At 31.2% G+C, this 27,085-nt stretch overlaps 1 protein-coding gene and 1 long non-coding RNA gene across 2 annotated transcripts in view; both read left to right on the forward strand.

The window, feature by feature from the left end:
- The window catches only part of LOC139522644 (uncharacterized), a 234,360-nt gene that overhangs the window by 86,136 nt on the left and 121,139 nt on the right, over nucleotides 1-27,085 (forward strand). The gene's annotated exons all lie outside the window — the stretch shown is intronic.
- On the forward strand, nucleotides 804-13,483 carry LOC139522756 (uncharacterized). Its single transcript, XR_011664487.1, has 3 exons — nucleotides 804-908; nucleotides 5,653-5,773; nucleotides 12,816-13,483. It is a non-coding gene; the product is annotated as an uncharacterized lncRNA (long non-coding RNA).

Genomic DNA, 27,085 nt, shown 5'->3' on the forward strand with positions numbered 1-27,085 from the left:
TATAAAGCTTACCTTTATTGTTAAACTTACAAAGACAGAGTAGTTCACATTGACCTGTTTGTTTAACTTTGATTCTGTGTATAGCTTACCTTTATAGTGAAACTAACAAAGACAGAGTAGTTCACATTGACCTGTTTGTTTAACTTTGATTCTATGTATAGCTTACCTTTATAGTGAAACTTACAAAGACAGAGTGGTTCACATTGACCTGTTTGTTTAACTTTGATTCTGTGTATAGCTTACCTTTATAGTGAAACTAACAAAGACAGAGTAGTTCACATTGACCTGTTTGTTTAACTTGGATTCTATATATAGCTTACCTTTATAGTGAAACTTACTAAGACAGAGTTGTTCACATTGACCTGTTTGTTCAACTTTGATTCTATGTATAGCTTACCTTTATAGTGAAATTTTCATAGACAGAGTAGTTCACATTGACCTGTTTGTTTAACTTTGATTCTGTGTATAGCTTACCTTTATAGTGAAACTTACAAAGACAGAATAGTGCACCGTTAAGTGCATACTAAGATATTGTTACAGTGTCGCCATGAAGCATTGAAACCAACCGGCTTTCAATTTCGCTTCGAGTATACAATTAAAAAAGACATGATTCAGTTGAACATTCATAGGGTCGTCATCGGATTTGAGAAATATGCTAAATCAGTTACTAAATTTCAGTACATGTAAACTTTTGGGGTGTTTTCCTTTTGGCCAAAAACATATTTCCTTCAATATAATCTCAATAATATAGCTATTTTTTGCACATATTTCCAGAAAAGTAAACATGATTACTTATATTTTTAGTTGTCCTGTGTACGACCATCTGCCTAGGATATGTAGTGTTGTTATACCAAACGGTCAATGTTGTGGTCATGTTGAATGTGTTCAATACCCTATACCTACTATACGTAAGTACAATTAACACATTGCACATTTCTTTTAAATCTTCTTTTTTTTCTTAATCACTCATTAAAATTCAAACACATTATAAAACACCGATTGGTTGGAATCTTATCTGATAAACACAATCCAATGGTACACCAGACTTGGTTGTCAGGTCTGCAAGTTGGAGATTACCATCTTCCCTCATATATATCTTTATAAGCACAACAACGAAAACACATTAAACAACACTGGATGTAACTATCTTCCAATACGCCCAACAAGCAAGGTTCATTGTTTGAATTACTCTGTTGTGGTCAACTGGTGTCTATGGTCCATCTGTCCATTATACAAAGTGGTTCGGTCGACAATGCTAAGATATTCAGTCCTATAATGGTGGTCAACTGGTGTCTATGGTCCATCTGTCCATTATACAAAGTGGTTCGGTCGACAATGCTAAGATATTCAGTCCTATAATGGTGGTCAACTGGTGTCTATGGTCCATCTGTCCATTATACAAAGTGGTTCGGTCGACAATGCTAAGATATTCAGTCCTATAATGGTGGTCAACTGGTGTCTATGGTCCATCTGTCCATTATACAAAGTGGTTCGGTCGACAATGCTAAGATATTCAGTCCTATAATGGTGTCTATGGTCCATCTGTCCATTATACAAAGTGGTTCGGTCGACAATGCTAAGATATTCAGTCCTATAATGGTGTCTATGGTCCATCTGTCAATTATACAAAGTGGTTCGGTCGACAATGATAAGATATTCAGTCCTATAATGGTGTCTATGGTCCATCTGTCCATTATACAAAGTGGTTCGGTCGACAATGCTAAGATATTCAGTCCTATACTGGTTCCTATCACCACCAAACAATTAACTGAGTACCGCGGGCACCACCAAACAATTAACTGAGTACCGCGAGCACCACCAAACAATTAACTGAGTACCGCGGGCACCATCAAACAATCAACTGAGTACCGCGAGCACCACCAAACAATTAACTGAGTACCGCGAGCACCATCAAACAATTAACTGAGTACCGCGGGCACCACCAAACAATAAACTGAGTACCGCGAGCACCATCAAACAATTAACTGAGTACCGCGGGCACCACCAAACAATTAACCGAGTACCGCGAGCACCACCAAACAATTAATTGAGTACCGCAAGCACCATTTAACAATTAACTGAGTACCGCGGGCACCACCATACATTTAACTGAGAACCGCGAGCACCACCAAACAATTAACTGAGTACCGCGAGCACCATCAAACAATTAACTGAGTACCGCGGGCACCACCAAACAATTAACTGAGTACCGCGAGCACCACCAAACAATTAACTGAGTACCGCGGGCACCACCAAACAATTAACTGAGTACCGCGAGCACCACCAAACAATTAACTGAGTACCGCGGGCACCACCAAACAATTAACAGAGTACCGCGGGCACCACCAAACAATTAACTGAGTACCGCAGGCTGCATTTATCTTCCAAAGCTTGAACAATCAAGGTTCATAGTCTAAATCACTCTGGTGTGGTCTTGAACATTTACTTCATAGCAATGTAAGTTATTTGTACGAAAGCAGGTCGTCTAAATTCATTTAAGCTTATTTTTGGCATGTCATATCATATACCTTTAAAACAGTCACTTTGTGAAGAGCACATTAAAAACAAAAAGGTAACAAATAAGTAGCAGAGTATAAATCAAGCGCGAAGACATTGAAATATGTGCCAACAGGTTTATTATACTCCAACGAATCAACAACGAACACCAAAAACAAGAAAACTAAAAGACGAAAATCATTTAAAAGAGGCAAATGAAATGCAAAACAAAAATTAAAATAAAACCGGTAATGTGTATGAAATGAATAAGGAATGAATAAAAATAACAGACCAAGATAACTAAAATCCAACACATGAGACATGATAATAAAAAAAACAATTTATAAAAAGTGAATAAGAAATCAGTCGAGCGCGTAAAACGAATAGATACAATATATCTGAATATTTTCATCTACAAGAAAAAAAAAAAAGACAATTTCAAAAAAGGACAAAGTTTAAAAAAAACTATAAAGAATGAACAAGTAACAGTGCTTTAACTGTTTTATACGCTCAAACTCATATAACCTAAGACTACGATCACACATTTATAAAGTAAAAAGACGTAACCATTAAAAAGAAGCAAAGTATGAAATACAAATCAGAACCAAATGAGTAGCGATGAAGAACAGGGTATCAGTCCTGCTCTGTAACTAATATGTAAGCGCTAATAAGGCTGTGTCACATCGACAAATCCTGAGCTAACATCAGCAATAATATATGAAAAAGACAATAAAAAGTATATAAAGCAAATGAGGAACGAATAAATAGCTCATAACAGACAGAAAAATGAAAATTATGTTACTTGGTAATTTCTCCTGCTTTAAACAGTATCTTACATTAGAATACATTCGCCCTGACAGGGTATTATCACCTGCTCTAAACAATATCTTACATTAGAATACATTCGCCCTGACAGGGTATTAACACCTGCTCTAAACAGTATCTTACATTAGAATACATTCGTCCTTACAGGATATTTTCACGTGCTCTAAACAGTTTCTTACATTAGAATACATTCGCCCTGACAAGGCATTTTTACCTGCTATAAACAGTACCTTACATTAGAATGCACTCGCCCTGACAGGGTATTTTCACCTGCTTTAAACAGTATCGTACATTAGAATACATTCGCCCTAACAGAATATTTTCACCTGCTCTAAACAGTATTTTACATTAAAATACATTCGCCCTTACAAGGTATTTTTACCTGCTCTATACAGTATTTAACATTAGAACACATTCGCCCTGGCAGGGTATTTTCACCTGCACTAAACAGTAATCTTACATAAGAATACATTCGCCCTAACACGGTACTATCACCTGCTCTAAACAGTACCTTACATTAGAATACATTCGTCCTGGCAGGGTATTTTCTCCTGCTCTGAACAGTATCTTACATAAGAATACATTCACCTAAATAGGGTATTTTCACGTGCTCTAAACAGTATCTTACATTATAATATATTCGCCCTAACAGGGTATTTTTCCCTGCTATAACAGTACCTTACAGTAGAATTCATTCGCTCTGACAGGGTATTTTCACCTGCTCTAAACAGTATCTAACATTAGAATACATTCGCCCTGTCATGATATTGTCACCTGCTCTAAACAGTATCTTACATTAGAAAACATTCGACCTGACAGGATATTTTCACGTACTCTATACAGTATCTAACATTAACATACATTCGCCCTGACAGGGTATTTTCACCTGCTCTAAACAGTATCTTACATTGAAATACATTCGCCCTGACAGGGTATTTTCACCTGCTCTATACAGTATCTAACATTAAAATACACTCGCCCTGACAGGATATTTTCACCTGCTCTATACAGTATCTAACATTAGAATACATTCGCCCTGGCAGGGTATTTTCACCTGCTCTAAACATTATCTTACATTAAAATACGTTCGCCCTGACAGGGAATTTTCACCTGCTCTAAAACAGTATCTTACATTAAAATGCATTCGCCCTGACAAGGTATTTTCACCTGCTCTAAACAGTATCTTACATTGAAATACATTCGCCTTGACAGGGTATTTTCACCTGCTCTTAACAGTATCTATTATTAGAAAACATTCGACCTGACAGGATATTTTCACGTGCTCTATACAGTATCTAACAATAACATACATTCGCCCTGACAGGGTATTTTCACCTGCTCTAAACAGTATCTTACATTGAAATACATTTGCCCTGACAGGGTATTTTCACCTGCTCTGTGCAGTATCTAACATTAGAATACATTCGCCCTGACAGGGTATTTTCACCTGCTCTATACAGTATCTAACATTATAATAAGTTCGCCCTGACAGGGTAATTTCACCTGCTCTAAACAGTATCTTACATTAGAATGCATTCGCCCTGACAGGGTATTTTCACCTGCTCTATACAGTATATAACATTAGAATACATTCGCCCTGACAGGGTATTTTCACCTGCTCTATACAGTATCTAACATTATAATACGTTCGCCCTGACAGGGTATTTTCACCTGCTCTAAACAGTATCTTACATTAGAATGCATTCGCCCTGACAGGGTATTTTCACCTGCTCTATGCAGTTTCTAACATTAGAATACATTCGCCCTGACAGGGTATTTTCACCTGCTCTACACATCTAAACAGTATCTTACATTAGAATACATTCGCCCTGACAGAGTATTTTCACCTGATCTAAACAGTATTTTACATTAGAATGCATTCGCCCTGACAGGGTATATACACCTGATCTAATCAGTATCTTACATTAGAATGCATTCGCCCTGACAAGGTATTAACACCTGATCTAATCAGTATCTTACATTAGAATACATTCGCCCTATTAGGGTATTATCACCTGCTCTAAACAGTATTTTACATTAGAATATATTCGCCCTGACAGGGTATTTTCACCCGCTCTAACATTAGTCATCTTACATTATAATAAAAAAAAAGGTATAAAATTGTATAATAGATAAGTATATTATAAAACGAATAAGGAACTAATAAGAAATTAATAACGAATAAAGAATAGATTAGAAAAGGTGAAGAATATGACAAAGAAAGAAAAAGAAAAAAAAACCAACTTCACAACCTTTATGTGGTTATGTCATGAAATGAAGACAGGTTACATTACATTAACATTGTAAACATGTTTTTTTTCTTCTGTTTAGCTAGCAATACCTGTACTTACAAGGGACAATATTATGGACAGGATGACACATGGATTGATGATTGTAAATACAAATGTGAATGTCTTCAAGCAAATCTAGGATTCTATAGATGTAACGAATTGTAAGTCATATAATATATATTACTCAGATGTTTGAATGTGATTGGAGAGTGTGACTGAAGAGATTACTTGTTCAGAGTTATAGAATAAATAATCGAAGAATCCAAAAAGAGAAAAAGGTTCAACGAGTGACCATAAAACAATACATTCACGAATGCCCGTAGCACATTTGTTAATTATCAAAAGTTTTTCGGTCACGAGTTAAATACACTTGAATTATTTGATTCGTTATTCTTTTGTTTATATTGCTAATTGAATTTGTATTGGACTTTAAGAAGAAAATGAAAGGAACTATAACTTTTTCTATGCATTCACATGTCTGTTGATGTGAGTTCATTGAAGCCAAAGGAGTAAAATAACTTAAGGTATTGGTTTGTATTCCACTGGGAATTTACGGTACTTCATGGCAAACAATGTAATAATTAAGAATTCATTTTATAAGGGTACAATAAATGGAAAATTGGTCCTCATAAGGGGAAACTGACACTTGCATGTCTATAGCCCTTTTATCACAAATACTTCACTATTTTATACTATTTGAATGTGATGAATGTTGGTGACGTAAGCTCATAATTATATACCTACAGAAACTAACTTATTTCAAAAGTATGTGTAAGTTTCCGTCCCTAGCTAATTATCAGTGAGGAATCATGTGTATTACTTGTAATCCCTCGGCCTATCTCTCGTCGCTTTGATGTAGAAAGAAGAGTGTCTGCATAGTTTTTGCAGAATCCTATTCAAATTTGGAAGGCAGATTTCTGTCATTTTAAAGAAGTAGGTTCACAAAGGGTTAAACTGTCCATGGTAGTTTGATAATCAATTAATCATATCAGCATATAACAAATTTAACATAGCAATAGCATTTCTATTACTTTGTATACAAAATAACTTCATTTAATAAAAATGACAAAATATCAAATCCTTAAATATGCATTATTTTTGGACAATAATATGATATTAACATTTAAAAGGGTGCTTATTTGAAGCCAATTGTGTACTCCAATGAAGACATGTATTTGAACAAAGACGTTTAGCTTTAAGTTATAGAATAGATCCATTTAGGAACAAACTTCTAATTTTATGATAAAGTTGAATATCGAGGACCCATGTTGCCGAATTTACTTTGTCATCAATATGATGAGATCAAAAATCAGAAATATATTAAATGAAGAAGCTGTAGAAGAACAAGGCAAATGTTAAAAACATTTCACTATAAGATAATTCACTATCATGTATGAATTGTATTGTCTACCTTTCTAGCTCTTGCCAATTGAAGCTTAAAATATGGTTCCTTAATGAAATGTTGGGTAGTGTCGAACATGCATTATTTTCCTGTACCTGCCCATTTTATTCTGATATCCAAATGTAAACAACGTAAATGCGTGATAATTTTTTCCATTTCATCTATGTTAATTAAAGGCAACAGTAGTATACCGCTGTTCAAAACTCATAAATCCATGGACAAAAAACAAAATTGGGGTAACAAACTAAAACCTAGGGAAACGCATTAAATATAAGAGGAGAACAACGACATAACACCGAAACGTAACACACACAGAAACGGACCAAGCATCACATCCACATGGCTTACAATATTTAAACAAATGAACCTCTACATAACAGCAATTGTGGTTTTATATTTGTTTATATTTGATTATTTTTTATGTCAGAGTTTGTTTAGTACAGTTCCACTTATTGTACACCTGATTAACTATTCATCAATACATTTATGTTACAATCCCTAGACGTTTTGAGACTTTTGTTTTGACTATGAGATAATTAAACGTAATTTCTTGTGGCGTGGAACTTTTTATCCAATTGAGATATAATAATTGTGTAAGGTTTTATTCAGTAATCCATTCAAAAACAAATATTAAACTTTATATCAATGATCATGACTTATTCATTAACAATGATATTTTCTCACAAATCAATTTACGTAATATGTACACTTGATATGCAGAAAAATAAAATCAAGAATTGAAATGGGGAATGTGCTAAAGAGACAACAACCCGACCATAAAAAAAGACAACAGCAGAAGGTCACGAACAGAAAAAGATAAGAGTCTGCAGTTATGGTGAACAAGAAAATACATTGTGTAACTGTGGTTTGATTGCAAATGGGACACCTATTGATTTAATCATACGGCTTTTAACTGTGTGAAGAAACCTAGTCGATAGTCGGCTATAAAAGGCCCGAAAAAAAAAAGAAATGAAACGGTCTAATTTATATCAAAATTATTTACGAACACAAATATGACAGACATTACTATAACATAGCTTCTAATGGTTGATATGAACCATCAACAACTGTTTACACAGCTACTTTTATAATTAAGAATGGAAATGGGGACTGTGTCAAAAAGACAACAACCCGACCAAAGAAAACACAACAAATGTTTAGTACAGAAATAATACCAATGGTGATCACAATAGTCCATGTTTGCAAATCATAACTGAAAAATATTTGAAATATACAAACTTTCAAAATGCTAAATATCTGACGATGTAACCAAACAATTACAGTCCCTAAATTTCAATTACAAATAAAGTACTGTAAAATACAGGTACTTAAATATTACATTAGTTCAAAATAGTACTAAATATTAAAAGTAGATTTCTAGTACTACAGATTTGGGGTAAAAAAAATGCATTGTTTTTGTCATAACATCGATCTGAAGGTGATGCCAAAAATCATTTGAAAACTTTTAATTCCGTTATTTAAATACTAAGTATTCACATTCCAATAAGGACCTTCAGGACTCGTCCAGCATGCTCAAGTGGATCAAACTGAAAGCAGAAAAACAGAAAAAAAAACATTGACCCAACGTCAATTCTTCTTCAGTCTTCTTCCAATAATTTACATTTTACCACCTCTGGTGTACTATCGCAGATTCGTATCATATAGCATCCGTATTAAAAGCAACCGTGCCAGCATCTACTTCTCAGAATAATATAGCTCCTCAGGGTATGAAGAGAAGTGCTGTAGAAATGATTAAGGTTCATGATGTGTACCCTTTGGCTAAAAAGTCTGCATTTTCACCTCTAAATGTAGATAGATTACAGAAAAACCTGTGCATCTGAAAAAGTTTATAGCATAGCATGCCCTATATAAATAAAAATTCGATTGCTTTGTTAACCAAACATAGAGGCAATGATAATATAACATGGTAATATATCAAACGAATGGCTTATCTTACAACAAAAATATGATTGACTCATAAGACAATGCCAAATATCACAAAAGGAGCTAAAATGTGTTACAGGTTATAAGCACCTCTATGAATCTAGTGTATATACACTTTTTATTCCTGTGGTCATACTGCTGTTGTAATGCTCCCACCGTATTGAGTTTTATCCTTGTTCTTCTGTAAGTATGTACGTTCTTCCCTTAATTACGGTGACCTATATATAGTTGTTAATGTCTGTGTCATTTTGGTCTTTTGCGAATAGCTGTCTTATTGCAATCATACAACATCTTCTTTTTTATATTAAACGTACCTCCGTATATCCTAAAATTCGTCTCTGTTCTCTTACTTAAGTGTGCCTGAACCAAATTGTATGAAACTTATACGCAATGCTCATAACCACAATTCACAAGTCAAGTTTGAATTTTAGTTGCGTCACTTTTACCATTCTAGCGTGTTATGCTACTTTACAAATAGAAAAGTTGCTGGAAATTTTAGTTTCTGTTCTCTAATAAAATTGAGAATGGAAATGGGGAATGTGTCAAAGAGACCACAACCCGACCAAATAAAAAAACAACAGCAGAAGGTCACCAACAGGTCTTCAATGTAGCGAGAAATTCTCGCACCCGGAGGTTTAGTTTTAGTTTGTCTGAAACAAATGTTATGAAACTTATACACAATTCTCATTACCACAAACACTAATCAATTTAAAATTTTGGTGGCGATAGTTATACCTTTTAGAGTTAAGCCCCTTTACATATGTAAAAATTGCTAAATATTTTCTGAACAGTTAAGACAAGTATGGACACAACATTCAAGCTTGATATAGCTCTGAATTTGGATTGCGATCAAATTTTTGACATAACATATAGGTTTCTGACAAAAAACAAATGTCAATATCTTACACATCTATTGCGCAATACTGTGTAATTAGAATGCATACACAATGCTTATTACCATATAATTTAGATCAAGTAAAAATTACATGTTCCTTTATTTTGGATAAAAGCCTTTAATATAAATTCACTTTCGTTACAGTTGTATTAATTTAAGTTACTGTAACTGTCTTTTTTATAAAAAAGGATGCGGTATATTTTGCAAAGAACCAATGCTGGTATATAAGGTCGCCAATAATAAGAAATATTTGTACCATATACGTGTACAAAGCTATAAAGGGCCCGGGTATGAAACACGTGGAACAATTCAAACAAGAAACTTACGTGTTAATTTACTAAAATCAATTATGAAGGACCTAAACCAATAGAAAAATACTTATTCACAGGCCCTTGAAGTTGTCCTGGCATGGGTACTTAAAGAAATTAACATAGCTTTCTGCATGAAAATTTCATTATTTTAGATCTACAGTTTAGGGTTGCAATAGAAAATATCGAAACCTTTTATGATAAACATAAAAAAAAGTTATTTTTGATTATTACTGACGAGACAATGGTTTCGTTTAAAACATCAAAGCTGTGATGAAATACATATTTGAAATAAAACACGTCTATAACCTTTTTGTAATAATACACAGCTATAGTTGCAAACTTTCTAGAGGTGCTATCCAGCACTTTGATTTGTCGAGCTTTACCTCTGACATGTATGCGTTACATTGAAAACGATACGCGGACAAAACAAACAGGCATAATTTGTAAAAATGTCAAAAATAAAGGTAATGTTATACCACTGTCCCAAGTAAGGGAGAGTATTGGGATCTCGCTAGCATGTTTTATCTCGCCACATTAAGTATGTATGTGTCTGTCCCAAGTCAGATACCCGTAAGTCAGTGCTTGTCTTTTGTTTATTTGTTACATATTTGTTTTTCGTTTATTTATTTTTTGGCATTAATAATGCTTTTAGTTTTCTCGTTTGAACTGTCATATATTGTCATTTCGGGGCCTTTTATAGCTGAATATACGGTATGGGCTTTGCTTTTTGTTACACGCCGTACGGTGACCTATAGTTGTAAATGTCGGTGACATTTTGGTCTCTTGTAGAGAGTTGTCTCATTATCAACCATACCCCATCTTCTTTGTTATATGCTCAGTAGTCAAAATTGTGTTATAATCTTACTCGCTATAAAAACTAACAAATATGTAACAAAGAAGCATAAAAAGGCCTATATCAAATTTTATGACCTCATTCATTACAAAGTTGCCGTAGGTTGACCTATAATGGTTTACTTTTAAATTGTTTTTTGGATGGAGAGTGGTCTCATTGGCCCTCACACCACATCTTCCTATATCTATTATAATACGATTTTATAATCTATGTTAAATCCACTCATAAAGGATTGAACGATTTTAAGTCCTTTCTCTGATAGGTACATTGTGATGTTAACTTTAAATCTGATGTAGAATCACGCGACACCGGTTGATAATCATGCAACAGTCACATAGGTAGAAATAAAATAATTTTGTCGTTCAAGGTTTGAACAGAATATAGTCAAACGTTATTTTAGTCATATCCTTTGCAGAATCTAAGCTAAACGTTTCCCTTGTTCTCCTTAAGACAAGCACATACAGAATGGGGATGGCTTATGATGTTTGTATTATATTAGTATATTATGATATAGTATATAATAAACGTCACATACTTTGTTCCAATGTTTAACTTTATTTTATAATCTGCATATAAATCATGTCTTAAGGAATTTCAACTTAGCACATATCATCAGCAAAGTTCCAGCCTGATGTCGTGATTTTTAAGTATATTGCAAAAAAATAGTGGCAATTCAAAATCAACATTTTACAATAGAATTTGGCACCCGAAATATAAAAATTCGTCTCCATCTATCTTGTTCAATTTTTGTCCGGACTACTCGAACTGTACAGTTTACCTCATCAGACATTATTTGGAATTCACCATGGCAGAAAATAACTAATCAGCTAAGTGCATGTTATACCTGTAGGCAAACGTCGAGATGGAATAATTGACTAATTAAAAAGGAGTTCATAGTATTTATGGAATGCTGTGATTAAATTTTGTCACCAAATGGATTCATTTATAACTCTGAAATGACGTGCATGAAACATAGTTTTACGTCTCCTAGTTTTCTTTTTGATGATTGGTGGGAACTGAAAACTGTTGTTACAATGTATGTCGAAAACCATTCAAAGACAAGACAAAAACACAGACTTCATCTTCCCTGAAATTTTGGTAGAACTTCAAGCATATTTGTTTTTCAATTCTCCGGAAAAGAAAGCTCTTGCTAAGAAGAATTAGATGTATTTGCAAGAAAAGTCTCTGCAACTAGACAGGAATACACGTTTCGGATGAAACGTTTAAAGATGAATATCGTGTTCCAAGCGGTAAAACAAAATATGATTCCATGATCTATATTTCAAATTAACAGTATATTTTGAAATATAAATGTCAAGCGTTTATTCGTTACAACGTAGATTTAGATTAAGAAATGTAGAATAGATTTTTTTTGTCAGAACAAAAATTAACCCTGAAAAATCCTGATCATTAGGCAATTTATTTTTCCTAAGCAAATAAAATCTATATCATATAATACAAATGTTTTATATATTCCTTTATTTGTTGATTACTGATAGAAGCAAAGCTATGCATTGTAATAACATATTTCAGGGCTTGTATTTGTGCGTCAATCGTACTTTGTATTTGAAATACCATGATGTGTATTAGGAAATACAGAATAGGTACTGTTTGTTTAAATACTCAAGTTTTGACACATAAAATTGAGAATGGAAATGGGAAATGTGTCAAAAAGACAGCATTGATTAGTAGTATATTATACAAACTGTACTAGAAAAAAATAAGATAACCTAGTTGGGTGACGTTACAAGAATAATTTTGAGTTAAGTTACTTAGAACTATTTTTCATATTTTTCAGATGTCCTGAATGGGATCTGCCTTCATTCTGCTCACTTAATGACCCTGCTCCAGGGAAGTGTTGTAAAACACCAACTTGTCCAGTGGACTTTATTCAATATCCAGTAGGATATAAGGAGGAATAGTTACTGGAAAAAAACTTAAGAAACCATTTTTTTCTACAAATAAAGACACATTAAACAAATACGAAATGCAATAGGTCGGAAGATACCAGAGGGACATTCAAACTTAATTGTCATAAATAAACTGACACCGCCATGGACAAAAAACAGTACACAAGACACAACATCGAAAACTAAAGAGTTATCAACACGAACGATACCGAAAACGAGGGTTAATCCCGTGTGCTCCTGAAGGGTAAGCAGATCCTCCAAAACATGTGGTATCTGTCATGTTGTTCATGTTATTAACACAACCAGTAAATAGTCGTATTAGAAGGGCTACAATCGTTGAAATGGAACAGGACTGTAGTTACGACATTTAGAAAATATATCATGCATGAAACAGATATTCCGTACTAGTCCACTAACTTATTGTGACATCTTTTAAATTTACGAAGCGAGGATTTCAACTTCACTACATTTACATTTGGAACTCTTGGTTTAATATTGAAATAAAACAACAAATTCCAAGAAAACACAAATGGTAACAGATATGTAAATTTCAAAAATACTGAACTCAGAGGAAAATCCAATCGGAAAGTCCATAATATCAAATGGCAAAATCAAATGACCAAAACCCACCAAAAACGAATGAACAAGAACTGTCATATTCCTGACTTGGAACAGGCATTTTCAAATATAGAAAATGTTAAATCAAACTTTGTTTTAAAGCGCAAAACCTCTCATTTTGATGACAGTCTCATCAAATTCCGTTATATTTACAATGATGCGTGAACTGAAAGACATAATACATAAAATAATCGAAATATGAGTACAGCAGTTATCATCGTGTAACAATTTTAAAAGGAACAATTTAACAGAACACAAAAAACATATATCTACAAACACCTTCATTGATTCGCTTGTCGAACGTCAGAAAATTTTATACGTAACATAAATTTGTCAATCAATGTATATACAAACAATTTTTAAATTTCACATGAGCAATGTGAGCATACAAGGGTTAAAAAATCAAAGTATAAAAGAATTATTTTGAGCAATAGACCGAGATTTAAAATAGTCAAAAAGTTATATAGAATTGACAGGAATCCACAAATAGTTCATTCCACTACGCGTTTGAATAATTTTGATGTTTGTGGTTCAACGTATTTTCTAATTCATAATAGACATATATCATAATGACATATAATAGAACAATATCATATTGACGGGATATTTTAATGTACAGAGTCACGTTATAAGAACCAAAAATACACAAAAAGTCGCATGTACAAATCACAACAGCGAAAAATGAAAGATAATATAAACACATTGACGGTATGTATCACATAAAACAATCTAACAGTAAAAGCAATATTAAGAATAGAACCAAGACAAATGAAAGAACAATATAACACGTTGTTAAGATGACAATCACCATCAGTACTCTTTCAGTATGTTTGTTTTGTTCATGCATCGTTGACAATGTCATGGAATTTGATGCGACTGTCATATAAATGAGAGGTTTAGCTAGCTATAAAACCAGGTTAAATCCACCATTTTTTACATTAGAAAATGCCTGTACCAAGTCAGGAATGTGACAGTTTTTATCCATTCGTTTGATGTGTTTGGACTTTTGAATTTGCCTTTTGATTTTGGACTTTCCTTTTTGAATTTTCCTCGGAGTTCAGTATTTTTGTGTTTTTACTTTTTAATCTATACATCGAGACCATCATGTATTATTTGTGAAGTTGATACAGAATATTAATCAACAAGGTCTTGATACTTTTTTTGTAATTTATTTTTATTTCATCTGAAAATACACCAAGTATATATTGTGATATATAATTATATAGTTATTTCATAATACATATTAAATTTTCAATAACAGTCTAAAATTGATAAGTTAGTTATGCTAATTTGTCTAAATTTTCTACTAGATCATACACATCTTTTATCACTCTGGATTATAATACCGGAATATGCTGATAAAGTTAATGATTGCATCAGCCTTCTCCTCTAGCTACATGCATCACTCCCTATACAATGATGTTGAACATGAAAGGTACCAGGAGAGGCCACCAGAGATCATTAACAGATAACATGTTGGACAACATGTTGAACAGAGTCACATAATAAATGTAAACCTAAGTCAAGAGGAGATAATTCTAATACAATCAAACAAAAACTAGTATATCAATATATATATAACAATAGCGATAAACATAGATAGTACTTTTAAGATGCACACAAATCACTGTCCAGTTGTGATGTGCATCAACATATAATTAATTCTACATGAACTATTATAAAGCCTAAGGAAGTACAAAATAGAAAGATCTCTCCTCACATGTGAACTATGTTTTTAATTAACTCCCATTTACAATCAAATTTCTCTCTTGCTCTAGGGGATCTGTAAAAGGAGGTAGATATTTTTTCTATTTGGTAGGAATTTTTAATCATAGATATGACACCCGTAAGAGTCGGTAATGAAGTATTAAAGCGACATGTATAAATGTAATATTTAACCAAATCAAATCAAAATATATTTTATTGTCAATTAAAGACGCCCATTACAGGCAGAATAATCACAAGTTAAATTTGGTACAATGATTACAAAATGATTACAATTATTTGAATACAATTAAATCAATGATTACAACGAAAAGACAAGAAAGACACACTAATGTGTATTCATAAAATGTATCATGTGACCAGAATAGTGAATAAGTTTAGGGAAATATCCCAAGACTCTGACCCAAGAATAATGTTTTCCACATTAAGAATTTAATTTAAATTATTTTCAACTTGAACAAGTGCTGCTATTTCTAACCACAAATTTCTAACTAGGGTACATTCCCAAAAAAGGTGACTTATAGTTTCTTTAGTTTCATTACAGAAACTACATAAACCCATATTTCTGCAATAATGCATTTTTAGCGAGAGTTCTATGTAAAATCTTAAACTGGAACATACTAAATTTGTTGTTTTTAGTGCAACAAAAGGGTAAACTATAAATGAAATCCCAATTTTCTATATGAGTGCCTAGTTCCTTACACATTTTGTCTTCTAGTTTTGTAGGACGTTCTGTATACATTGACAAGATTTTTTTATAAAAGAACTGACATGACTTTCTATTGCTTTTTATAAATTCAAATTTATCGTTAGATATGTGCGTAATTTTCTCTGAAGTAGTGATTAAATTTTTCCAGTCTTTTGGAATCATATGCAGCAAAGATTGGTATTCCAAGAAATTAATATTAAGATTATATTTTTCGCACAATTCCTTTAACACATGTTTAAAGTAAAAAAAAATACTGTTTTCATCAAGTAAATCACCTATAAAGAAAACTCCTGGTTCAACCCACATATGGTAAAAGACAGTTTTATTTTCAAACTCTTGTTTAGCCATATGGTCCGAGTACACAGTTATTTCGTAGTGCATTTCTTTTAGCCAATAAATGAAAATTAAAAAAATCCCACCTGCGCTTTCTCAATAATATTTTTACAGTGTGTTGTACTACTATTGGGACAAATTATATCAAAATTATAGAAAACTCCTTCAGCTCTAACTCAAAATATGGACACTTGTATGTTGAGGGGGTCTTGAAATCTTTTGACAGCTTCCGAAGTGCTAATTTTTGACCTTTTTCAGCTGGACCTAATCAATACTTTACATTAATATTTATGACCCCAATTTTTTTACAGTGTCATTTCACCCCCCAACTTGCAATATGAGGCATAAAACATGGAGAAATAAATTTGGAAGGGGTATAACAAACATTGGCAAGTAACACACTGTCCACACTAAGGACTTTATTCGTGGACAACGAAAATCAAAGGACGATAACTGTGTACTCGGACCTAATAGGATAGAAAAAGTTGACCAATCTTTAAAAAACTTGGTATGACTTAAGCTTAATATATTATAAGACTGCTAACAAAGTTTCATAGCAATAGGATATATATTAAAGACAATATGATTAATTCTATATTCAACTTTGCGTGTTAAATTTAAACGTTAAAATTGAGAAATTTCAACTATCAACATTTGGGGCTTATAAAATTGAAATATTGCAAAAAAATACTTTTAAAATGCCTTAATATATAATATATTATGTATTTAAAGCAATAGAATACTCATTTGATATATCAGACTTAGCATGATTTTTTAAAAAGTCAAATTTATATGAGCCTGTGCCTGAAAATGGAGGTTTTTTAATGAAGAGGGCCTTACATGAAGATGTAATATTTTCCAGCAATTTTAAATTTGTGAAGCTTTTTGATTATAAATAATCCCTACACATGTATTCAATGTACTTTAAATGGAAAGAAAACTTACAAATAACATTTCATATTAGTTTAAAAGGGTCTTAGGCCAAGTAAGACTAAAAATAACTTAGTGTCAATTTAGGCTGTAGCACATATTTACATTTAAAAAAATGCATATTGAAGCTATAGGAAATAAAAATTTGTGTCTTTTCTATCATTTCTACACTCAAGTGACATGATACAATAAATCTGAGCACAAAAAGGCTCTTACATTCAACTTTTTTAGCAGACAGTATGGTCTGATACAAAGATTTTTCACTTTTTAGTGAAAAATTGCATGCAATTTTAGTCTCAACAGGCTTATATTTGAACCACATGCTATCCTACAGAAGTAAAGAGATATATTATGTGAAATAAAACAGGTACAAAAGACATTGTTTAGTGCTTTTTATACAAATTTAGTGAGGTCTTTATTATGGACTTCAACTTTTATGTGCTATACTCCTAACATTTAACTTGATCCAAACAGGGCGTTAGACGAGGGTCATTTATTCAACACATTTTGCTCATATTGTCTGAGATAATCTTCTTTTCTTAAGATTCAGAGTTCACAAATGAGTAATACAACTGGATTAAAGCATAGAAACACAAAAATTGACACATGAAAATATGTCAGATAGAAAGTCAGAATGCCACTTGTGCATCAAAATTGAAAAAGCTATGAAATGCCTATTTTGACCATATAATGCTAAAATTGGTAATTTTTGCAGAAATTCTATCAAATAAAAATTTAAATCCTTTAGTTTTATGCTATTTGACAAATTGAAACCATCAAATCATTCAGGGAAGTTGATAAAGTACAGATTATATATTTCCTGATTTCACCTCTTAGGTCCGAGTACACAGTTATTTCGTAGTGCATTTCTTTTAGACAATAAATGAAAATTAAAAAAATCCCACCTGCGCTTTCTCAATAATATTTGTACAGTGTGTTGTACTACTATTGGGACAAATTATATCAAAATTATAGAAAACTTCATCAGCTCTAACTCAAAATATGGACAATTGTATGCTGAGGGGGTCTTGAAATCTTTTGACAGCTTCCGAAGTGCTAATTTTTGACCTTTTTCAGCTGGACCTAATCACTACTTTACATTAATATTTATGACCCCAATTTTTTTACAGTGTCATTTCACCCCCCAACTTGCAATATGAGGCATAAAACATGGAGAAATAAATTTGGAAGGGGTATAACAAACATTGGCAAGTAACACACTGTCCACACTAAGGACTATATTCGTGGACAACGAAAATCAAAGGACGGTAACTGTGTACTCGGACCTAATAGGATAGAAAAAGTTGACCAATCTTAAAAAAACTTGGTATGACTTAAGCTTAATATATTATAAGACTGCTAACAAAGTTTCATAGCAATAGGATATATATTAAAGACAATATGATTAATTCTATATTCAACTTTGCGTGTTAAATTTAGACTTTAAAATTGAGAAATTTCAACTATCAACATTTGGGGCTTATAAAATTGAAATATTGCAAAAAAATACTTTTAAAATGCCTTAATATATAATATATTATGTATTTAAAGCAATAGAATACTCATTTGATATATCAGACTTAGCATATTTTTTTAAAAAGTCAAATTTATATGAGCCTGTGCCTGAAAATGGAGGTTTTTTAATGAAGGGGGCCTTACATGAAGATGTAATATTTTCCAGCAATTTTAAATTTGTGAAGCTTTTTGATTATAAATAATCCCTACACATGTATTCAATGTACTTTAAATGGAAAGAAAACTTACAAATAACATTTCATATTAGTTTAAAAGGGTCTTAGGCCAAGTAAGACTAACAATAACTTAGTGTCAATTTAGGCTGTAGCACATATTTACATTTAAAAATGCATATTGAAGCTATAGGAAATAAAAATTTGTGTCTTTTCTATCATTTCTACACTCAAGTGACATGATACAATAAATCTGAGCACAAAAAGGCTCTTACATTCAACTTTTTTAGCAGACAGTATGGTCTGATACAAAGATTTTTCACTTTTTAGTGAAAAATTGCATGCAATTTTAGTCTCAACAGGCTTATATTTGAACCACATGCTATCCTACAGAAGTAAAGAGATATATTATGTGAAATAAAACAGGTACAAAAGACATTGTTTAGTGCTTTTTATACAAATTTAGTGAGGTCTTTATTATGGACTTCAACTTTTATGTGCTATACTCCTAACATTTAACTTGATCCAAACAGGGCGTTAGACGAGGGTCATTTATTCAACACATTTTGCTCATATTGTCTGAGATAATCTTCTTTTCTTAAGATTCAGAGTTCACAAATGAGTAATACAACTGGATTAAAGCATAGAAACACAAAAATTGACACATGAAAATATGTCAGATAGAAAGTCAGAATGCCACTTGTGCATCAAAATTGAAAAAGCTATGAAATGCCTATTTTGACCATATAATGCTAAAATTGGTAATTTTTGCAGAAATTCTATCAAATAAAAATTTAAATCCTTTAGTTTTATGCTATTTGACAAATTGAAACCATCAAATCATTCAGGGAAGTTGATAAAGTACAGATTATATATTTCCTGATTTCACCTAATAGGATAGAAAAAGTTGACCAATCTTAAAAAAAACTTGGTATGACTTAAGCTTAATATATTATAAGACTGCTAACAAAGTTTCATAGCAATAGGATATATATTAAAGACAATATGATTAATTCTATATTCAACTTTGCGTGTTAAATTTAGACGTTAAAATTGAGAAATTTCAACTATCAACATTTGGGGCTTATAAAATTGAAATATTGCAAAAAAATACTTTTAAAATGCCTTAATATATAATATATTATGTATTTAAAGCAATAGAATACTCATTTGATATATCAGACTTAGCATATTTTTTTAAAAAGTCAAATTTATATGAGCCTGTGCCTGAAAATGGAGGTTTTTTAATGAAGGGGGCCTTACATGAAGATGTAATATTTTCCAGCAATTTTAAATTTGTGAAGCTTTTTGATTATAAATAATCCCTACACATGTATTCAATGTACTTTAAATGGAAAGAAAACTTACAAATAACATTTCATATTAGTTTAAAAGGGTCTTAGGCCAAGTAAGACTAACAATAACTTAGTGTCAATTTAGGCTGTAGCACATATTTACATTTAAAAATGCATATTGAAGCTATAGGAAATAAAAATTTGTGTCTTTTCTATCATTTCTACACTCAAGTGACATGATACAATAAATCTGAGCACAAAAAGGCTCTTACATTCAACTTTTTTAGCAGACAGTATGGTCTGATACAAAGATTTTTCACTTTTTAGTGAAAAATTGCATGCTATTTTAGTCTCAACAGGCTTATATTTGAACCACATGCTATCCTACAGAAGTAAAGAGATATATTATGTGAAATAAAACAGGTACAAAAGACATTGTTTAGTGCTTTTTATACAAATTTAGTGAGGTCTTTATTATGGACTTCAACTTTTATGTGCTATACTCCTAACATTTAACTTGATCCAAACAGGGCGTTAGACGAGGGTCATTTATTCAACACATTTTGCTCATATTGTCTGAGATAATCTTCTTTTCTTAAGATTCAGAGTTCACAAATGAGTAATACAACTGGATTAAAGCATAGAAACACAAAAATTGACGCATGAAAATATGTCAGATAGAAAGTCAGAATGCCACTTGTGCATCAAAATTGAAAAAGCTATGAAATGCCTATTTTGACCATATAATGCTAAAATTGGTAATTTTTGCAGAAATTCTATCAAATAAAAATTTAAATCCTTTAGTTTTATGCTATTTGACAAATTGAAACCATCAAATCATTCAGGGAAGTTGATAAAGTACAGATTATATATTTCCTGATTTCACCTAATAGGATAGAAAAAGTTGACCAATCTTAAAAAAAACTTGGTATGACTTAAGCTTAATATATTATAAGACTGCTAACAAAGTTTCATAGCAATAGGATATATATTAAAGACAATATGATTAATTCTATATTCAACTTTGCGTGTTAAATTTAGACGTTAAAATTGAGAAATTTCAACTATCAACATTTGGGGCTTATAAAATTGAAATATTGCAAAAAAATACTTTTAAAATGCCTTAAAATATAATATATTATGTATTTAAAGCAATAGAATACTCATTTGATATATCAGACTTAGCATATTTTTTTAAAAAGTCAAATTTATATGAGCCTGTGCCTGAAAATGGAGGTTTTTTAATGAAGGGGGCCTTACATGAAGATGTAATATTTTCCAGCAATTTTAAATTTGTGAAGCTTTTTGATTATAAATAATCCCTACACATGTATTCAATGTACTTTAAATGGAAAGAAAACTTACAAATAACATTTCATATTAGTTTAAAAGGGTCTTAGGCCAAGTAAGACTAACAATAACTTAGTGTCAATTTAGGCTGTAGCACATATTTACATTTAAAAATGCATATTGAAGCTATAGGAAATAAAAATTTGTGTCTTTTCTATCATTTCTACACTCAAGTGACATGATACAATAAATCTGAGCACAAAAAGGCTCTTACATTCAACTTTTTTAGCAGACAGTATGGTCTGATACAAAGATTTTTCACTTTTTAGTGAAAAATTGCATGCAATTTTAGTCTCAACAGGCTTATATTTGAACCACATGCTATCCTACAGAAGTAAAGAGATATATTATGTGAAATAAAACAGGTACAAAAGACATTGTTTAGTGCTTTTTATACAAATTTAGTGAGGTCTTTATTATGGACTTCAACTTTTATGTGCTATACTCCTAACATTTAACTTGATCCAAACAGGGCGTTAGACGAGGGTCATTTATTCAACACATTTTGCTCATATTGTCTGAGATAATCTTCTTTTCTTAAGATTCAGAGTTCACAAATGAGTAATACAACTGGATTAAAGCATAGAAACACAAAAATTGACACATGAAAATATGTCAGATAGAAAGTCAGAATGCCACTTGTGCATCAAAATTGAAAAAGCTATGAAATGCCTATTTTGACCATATAATGCTAAAATTGGTAATTTTTGCAGAAATTCTATCAAATAAAAATTTAAATCCTTTAGTTTTATGCTATTTGACAAATTGAAACCATCAAATCATTCAGGGAAGTTGATAAAGTACAGATTATATATTTCCTGATTTCACCTAATAGGATAGAAAAAGTTGACCAATCTTAAAAAAAACTTGGTATGACTTAAGCTTAATATATTATAAGACTGCTAACAAAGTTTCATAGCAATAGGATATATATTAAAGACAATATGATTAATTCTATATTCAACTTTGCGTGTTAAATTTAGACGTTAAAATTGAGAAATTTCAACTATCAACATTTGGGGCTTATAAAATTGAAATATTGCAAAAAAATACTTTTAAAATGCCTTAATATATAATATATTATGTATTTAAAGCAATAGAATACTCATTTGATATATCAGACTTAGCATATTTTTTTAAAAAGTCAAATTTATATGAGCCTGTGCCTGAAAATGGAGGTTTTTTAATGAAGGGGGCCTTACATGAAGATGTAATATTTTCCAGCAATTTTAAATTTGTGAAGCTTTTTGATTATAAATAATCCCTACACATGTATTCAATGTACTTTAAATGGAAAGAAAACTTACAAATAACATTTCATATTAGTTTAAAAGGGTCTTAGGCCAAGTAAGACTAACAATAACTTAGTGTCAATTTAGGCTGTAGCACATATTTACATTTAAAAATGCATATTGAAGCTATAGGAAATAAAAATTTGTGTCTTTTCTATCATTTCTACACTCAAGTGACATGATACAATAAATCTGAGCACAAAAAGGCTCTTACATTCAACTTTTTTAGCAGACAGTATGGTCTGATACAAAGATTTTTCACTTTTTAGTGAAAAATTGCATGCAATTTTAGTCTCAACAGGCTTATATTTGAACCACATGCTATCCTACAGAAGTAAAGAGATATATTATGTGAAATAAAACAGGTACAAAAGACATTGTTTAGTGCTTTTTATACAAATTTAGTGAGGTCTTTATTATGGACTTCAACTTTTATGTGCTATACTCCTAACATTTAACTTGATCCAAACAGGGCGTTAGACGAGGGTCATTTATTCAACACATTTTGCTCATATTGTCTGAGATAATCTTCTTTTCTTAAGATTCAGAGTTCACAAATGAGTAATACAACTGGATTAAAGCATAGAAACACAAAAATTGACACATGAAAATATGTCAGATAGAAAGTCAGAATGCCACTTGTGCATCAAAATTGAAAAAGCTATGAAATGCCTATTTTGACCATATAATGCTAAAATTGGTAATTTTTGCAGAAATTCTATCAAATAAAAATTTAAATCCTTTAGTTTTATGCTATTTGACAAATTGAAACCATCAAATCATTCAGGGAAGTTGATAAAGTACAGATTATATATTTCCTGATTTCACCTAATAGGATAGAAAAAGTTGACCAATCTTAAAAAAAACTTGGTATGACTTAAGCTTAATATATTATAAGACTGCTAACAAAGTTTCATAGCAATAGGATATATATTAAAGACAATATGATTAATTCTATATTCAACTTTGCGTGTTAAATTTAGACGTTAAAATTGAGAAATTTCAACTATCAACATTTGGGGCTTATAAAATTGAAATATTGCAAAAAAATACTTTTAAAATGCCTTAATATATAATATATTATGTATTTAAAGCAATAGAATACTCATTTGATATATCAGACTTAGCATATTTTTTTAAAAAGTCAAATTTATATGAGCCTGTGCCTGAAAATGGAGGTTTTTTAATGAAGGGGGCCTTACATGAAGATGTAATATTTTCCAGCAATTTTAAATTTGTGAAGCTTTTTGATTATAAATAATCCCTACACATGTATTCAATGTACTTTAAATGGAAAGAAAACTTACAAATAACATTTCATATTAGTTTAAAAGGGTCTTAGGCCAAGTAAGACTAACAATAACTTAGTGTCAATTTAGGCTGTAGCACATATTTACATTTAAAAATGCATATTGAAGCTATAGGAAATAAAAATTTGTGTCTTTTCTATCATTTCTACACTCAAGTGACATGATACAATAAATCTGAGCACAAAAAGGCTCTTACATTCAACTTTTTTAGCAGACAGTATGGTCTGATACAAAGATTTTTCACTTTTTAGTGAAAAATTGCATGCAATTTTAGTCTCAACAGGCTTATATTTGAACCACATGCTATCCTACAGAAGTAAAGAGATATATTATGTGAAATAAAACAGGTACAAAAGACATTGTTTAGTGCTTTTTATACAAATTTAGTGAGGTCTTTATTATGGACTTCAACTTTTATGTGCTATACTCCTAACATTTAACTTGATCCAAACAGGGCGTTAGACGAGGGTCATTTATTCAACACATTTTGCTCATATTGTCTGAGATAATCTTCTTTTCTTAAGATTCAGAGTTCACAAATGAGTAATACAACTGGATTAAAGCATAGAAACACAAAAATTGACACATGAAAATATGTCAGATAGAAAGTCAGAATGCCACTTGTGCATCAAAATTGAAAAAGCTATGAAATGCCTATTTTGACCATATAATGCTAAAATTGGTAATTTTTGCAGAAATTCTATCAAATAAAAATTTAAATCCTTTAGTTTTATGCTATTTGACAAATTGAAACCATCAAATCATTCAGGGAAGTTGATAAAGTACAGATTATATATTTCCTGATTTCACCTAATAGGATAGAAAAAGTTGACCAATCTTAAAAAAAACTTGGTATGACTTAAGCTTAATATATTATAAGACTGCTAACAAAGTTTCATAGCAATAGGATATATATTAAAGACAATATGATTAATTCTATATTCAACTTTGCGTGTTAAATTTAGACGTTAAAATTGAGAAATTTCAACTATCAACATTTGGGGCTTATAAAATTGAAATATTGCAAAAAAATACTTTTAAAATGCCTTAATATATAATATATTATGTATTTAAAGCAATAGAATACTCATTTGATATATCAGACTTAGCATATTTTTTTAAAAAGTCAAATTTATATGAGCCTGTGCCTGAAAATGGAGGTTTTTTAATGAAGGGGGCCTTACATGAAGATGTAATATTTTCCAGCAATTTTAAATTTGTGAAGCTTTTTGATTATAAATAATCCCTACACATGTATTCAATGTACTTTAAATGGAAAGAAAACTTACAAATAACATTTCATATTAGTTTAAAAGGGTCTTAGGCCAAGTAAGACTAACAATAACTTAGTGTCAATTTAGGCTGTAGCACATATTTACATTTAAAAATGCATATTGAAGCTATAGGAAATAAAAATTTGTGTCTTTTCTATCATTTCTACACTCAAGTGACATGATACAATAAATCTGAGCACAAAAAGGCTCTTACATTCAACTTTTTTAGCAGACAGTATGGTCTGATACAAAGATTTTTCACTTTTTAGTGAAAAATTGCATGCAATTTTAGTCTCAACAGGCTTATATTTGAACCACATGCTATCCTACAGAAGTAAAGAGATATATTATGTGAAATAAAACAGGTACAAAGACATTGTTTAGTGCTTTTTATACAAATTTAGTGAGGTCTTTATTATGGACTTCAACTTTTATGTGCTATACTCCTAACATTTAACTTGATCCAAACAGGGCGTTAGACGAGGGTCATTTATTCAACACATTTTGCTCATATTGTCTGAGATAATCTTCTTTTCTTAAGATTCAGAGTTCACAAATGAGTAATACAACTGGATTAAAGCATAGAAACACAAAAATTGACACATGAAAATATGTCAGATAGAAAGTCAGAATGCCACTTGTGCATCAAAATTGAAAAAGCTATGAAATGCCTATTTTGACCATATAATGCTAAAATTGGTAATTTTTGCAGAAATTCTATCAAATAAAAATTTAAATCCTTTAGTTTTATGCTATTTGACAAATTGAAACCATCAAATCATTCAGGGAAGTTGATAAAGTACAGATTATATATTTCCTGATTTCACCTAATAGGATAGAAAAAGTTGACCAATCTTAAAAAAAAATTGGTATGACTTAAGCTTAATATATTATAAGACTGCTAACAAAGTTTCATAGCAATAGGATATATATTAAAGACAATATGATTAATTCTATATTCAACTTTGCGTGTTAAATTTAGACGTTAAAATTGAGAAATTTCAACTATCAACATTTGGGGCTTATAAAATTGAAATATTGCAAAAAAATACTTTTAAAATGCCTTAATATATAATATATTATGTATTTAAAGCAATAGAATACTCATTTGATATATCAGACTTAGCATATTTTTTTAAAAAGTCAAATTTATATGAGCCTGTGCCTGAAAATGGAGGTTTTTTAATGAAGGGGGCCTTACATGAAGATGTAATATTTTCCAGCAATTTTAAATTTGTGAAGCTTTTTGATTATAAATAATCCCTACACATGTATTCAATGTACTTTAAATGGAAAGAAAACTTACAAATAACATTTCATATTAGTTTAAAAGGGTCTTAGGCCAAGTAAGACTAACAATAACTTAGTGTCAATTTAGGCTGTAGCACATATTTACATTTAAAAATGCATATTGAAGCTATAGGAAATAAAAATTTGTGTCTTTTCTATCATTTCTACACTCAAGTGACATGATACAATAAATCTGAGCACAAAAAGGCTCTTACATTCAACTGTTTTAGCAGACAGTATGGTCTGATACAAAGATTTTTCACTTTTTAGTGAAAAATTGCATGCAATTTTAGTCTCAACAGGCTTATATTTGAACCACATGCTATCCTACAGAAGTAAAGAGA

The sequence above is a fragment of the Mytilus edulis genome, chromosome 5 (assembly GCF_963676685.1).
Source record: "Mytilus edulis chromosome 5, xbMytEdul2.2, whole genome shotgun sequence".
NCBI lineage: Eukaryota > Metazoa > Mollusca > Bivalvia > Mytilida > Mytilidae > Mytilus > Mytilus edulis.